The following is a 3,680-nucleotide window of genomic DNA, read 5'->3' as shown; positions in this document are numbered from 1 at the left end:
TGTTTGTATGTATGTGTGTGTGCACCTTTTACTATTTACTTGTTTCAGTCTGACTGTGGCCATGCCGGAGCACCTACTTGAAGGATTTTTAGTTAAATGAATCGGCCTTAAGACTAAAATTTTTTTTTTTTTTTTTAAACCTGGTACTTATTCAATCAATCTTTTTTTTTGCCGAACCGCTAGATAACGAAGAGGTAAACACACCAACACCGGCTGCCATGCGGTGGTGTGACGCGCACACACACACACACACACACATTCACATATGTATACGACGGGCTTGTTTCTTTCATCCTAAGTTTACCAAATCTACCCACAAGCCTTTGGTCGGCTCCAGGCTATAGTAGATGAAGGAAACGTTCTCTATGTGGCCTGTGTGTTTTCTGTACTCTGTTTGTCATTTTGTCCAAGTTTTTTTTTGCAACGTCCTGTACCCAGATATGCATCTATATATACAGGTAGATGTAGGCATGTACATACGTGTACGTATATATACATATACACATTTATTATTTATAGTAGAAGATACTTGGTCGACTGAACCCGGAACCATGTGGTTGGGAAGTAAACGTTTTACCACACCATCCATCCATCCATCCATCCATACATACATACATACATACATACATACTAGCACATAAATACATATGCATGCATCTAGACATGAAAATATATACATAAAAACGCATCCATAAAACAAACATACAAATCTGCGCATACACTAACACCAAATACTGCACACACACACACACACACACACACACACACACACACACACACACACATATGCACAAATACCTAGATGATGTTGATAAAAGTTCCAATGAAGGAGCCTTGAATCTATGTTAGAGTCCGGCTCTTTCTCTATGGACAAGAAATACAGAAATGAAACTGATTGATTACGTACATACACACATGCATACATATATACATACATGTGTACATAAATACGTATGTATGTAAATATGTATGTATAAATATGTAAGTATAAATATGTATGTATGGATGGATGGATGGATGGATGGATGGATGGATGGATGGATGGATTTTCAATAGGCAATCACAGAAGCGTCTGAAGAGCTGACAGTTTCGTGCATGGCATTTATCTAACTTAGCAAACGTATACATATACATGTGCGTGTGTGTGCATGTGTGTGCGCGCGCTTAAGTATATAAGTATATAAACAGAGAGAGAGAGGGAGAGAGAGAGAGAGAGAGAAAGAAAGAGAGAGAGAAAGAGAGAAAGAGAGAGAGAGAGAGAGAAAGAGAGAGAGAGAAAGAGAGAGAGAGAGAAAGAGAGAAAGAGAGAGAGAGAGAAAGATACATACATACACATATACACATACACACGCACACACTCACAGAGACGCACCTTGTGAGATGAATGCGCATTATCTTTAGCAGATATCGGTGAAGGATGTAAACATGGCAACCCGGTTGCCCTACTAGAAATAACAGCCAAACGAAATCTCCCTCAAAGCCATAACTACACCCCAAAGAAACAGGAAAGAAAATAATATTCATACGTGCGCGTGTGCGCGCGCGTGTATGTGATATCCTTCATATCATATGATGGTTACGGCCGGAGTGATCTTGCATATAGTAGTATTACTCGATTAAGGTTATAATCTTGGTTTAAACAACATCAACAAAAATAACAACACCACCAACAACAACAATAATAACGGATTCAAATGTTGGTACAAGGCCAGCAATTTTGCGGGGCGGGAGTAAGTCACTGACATCGGACCCCAGCGCTCAACTGGTACTTATTTTATTGACCTCCGAAAGGATGAAAGACAAAGTCGACCTCAGTGGAATTCGAACTCAGAACGTAGAGACGGACGAAACGGTTTGATGCAATTGGTCCGACGCTTTAATTAATTTATTTCTTAATTAATTAATTAATTAATTAATAATAATAATAATAATAATAATAATAATAATAATAATAATAATAATCACCATGTCGTGCACACATGGTTGTGATGCATGTGCCTGGTATACCCTTATCAGACGGGTAGTCATGATGGGTATACTGGACTTCGTATATTTTACCCCAGTGTCACTTTGATGGCATGCACTGCTCTCTCACTCAATAATAATAATAATAATAATAATAATAATAATAATAATTGGGAACTATCCCTAAAGATCTGAACAAATTGATAGAGGAAATAGGCATAAAACCCAGTTTAGTACAGCTCCAGAAAACAGTGTTAAAAGGGACAGCTAGGATACTTAGGAGGGTTCTTGGCTTCTAAGGTTCGATGTTAGGTTGTTTTTCTTTTTTTTTTTTCCAACAGTCTGATCTGTTAAATATATATGAAAATAATTCTTTCTACTGAAAGCACAAGGCCTCAAATTTGGGGGAAGTGATTAAGTCGATTACATCGACTCCAGTGCGTAACTGGTACTTATTAAATTGACCTCAAAAGGTTGAAAGGCAAAGTCGACCTCGGCGGAATTTGAACTCAGAACGTAGCGACAGACAAGGGCTTGTGTTAATAATAATAATAATAATCCTTTTTACTATAGGCACAAGGCCTGAAATTTGGGGGAGGGGAATAGTCGATTACATCGAGCCCCAATATTCAGCTGGTGCTTAATAAATCAATCCCGAAAGGATGAAAAAGCAAAAATTCGACCTCGACTGCATTTGAACTCAGAGCGCAACGACGGGCGAAATGGTACTGTACATTTCGTCCGGCGTGCTAAATGTTCTGCCAGCTCGCGGCCTTATCTACAACAATGATAACAACAACAACAACAACAACAACAATAGCATCAACAACAACAAATACAAGAGAGCCAGTAGTAGGAGAAAGAAATGCTACTCACCGCTTTATGTATTTGATTTACTCTGAGTATCACCTTGGCCTAATCGTATTACTAGAGAATTAATAGTGTCATGTAGTAGGATTTTGATGTACATTCACACGGTGTGTACATATGTATATATATATATATATATATATACACGCGCACAGGGTATATGTGTATATATGTGTGTGTGTGTGTATATATTTATATATACATATATATATACACACATACACTCACACACAACTCAGTGGACTTGCGGACACGACAGCAGGCCAGACAGTTCTGCACACCACATTGTTGCTACTGCTGCTGCTACTGCTGCTGCTGGTGACGCTTCTAGTGTTGCTGCTGTTGCTTCTGACGACGACGATGATGACGATGATGAGGATAGTGATGACAATGATTTTGATGATGGTGGTGGTGGTGGTGTTGGGAACGGTAGTGGTGATGGTGCTGAGGTTCTAGGTCCGTAACGGCTGCTGCTGCTGCTGTTGATGCTGTTGTCGTCGTGGGACAGCTGTTGCTGCTGCTGCTGCCGCTCAGTTCTTGTTGTTGCTGCTGCTGCTGCTGCTGTGGCTACTCCTGCTGCCCCACATGACAAGCATGACGACGACGACGACGATGATGATGGTGATGATGATGATGATGATGGTGATGATGATGATGATGCTGACTACGGCGATGATGATGATGTTGATGATCGTCATCATCATCGTCAACATCATCATCGTCATCGTCATCATCATCATCATCATCATCATCATCGTCATCATCGTCATCGTCGTCATCATCGTCATCATCGTCGTCATCATCATCATCGTCATCGTCGTCATCATCATCATCATCATCATCAT

General features: G+C 39.9%; 1 protein-coding gene across 1 annotated transcript in view; it reads right to left on the bottom strand.

The window, feature by feature from the left end:
• Window positions 1-3,358, bottom strand: part of LOC106876344 (UNC93-like protein) — a 62,236-nt gene extending 58,878 nt beyond the window's left edge. The window contains exon 1 of the mRNA XM_014924845.2: window positions 2,842-3,358. The gene's annotated coding sequence lies outside the window, so the exon portion shown is untranslated. The remainder of the gene's footprint in view (window positions 1-2,841) is intronic.
• Window positions 3,359-3,680: the final 322 nt, after the last annotated feature.

Source organism: Octopus bimaculoides, chromosome 6 (assembly GCF_001194135.2).
Source record: "Octopus bimaculoides isolate UCB-OBI-ISO-001 chromosome 6, ASM119413v2, whole genome shotgun sequence".
In the NCBI taxonomy this organism is placed as follows: domain Eukaryota; kingdom Metazoa; phylum Mollusca; class Cephalopoda; order Octopoda; family Octopodidae; genus Octopus; species Octopus bimaculoides.
The sequence above is the reverse complement of the archived record's forward strand: the minus strand, read 5'-3'. Positions and strand labels throughout refer to the sequence as shown.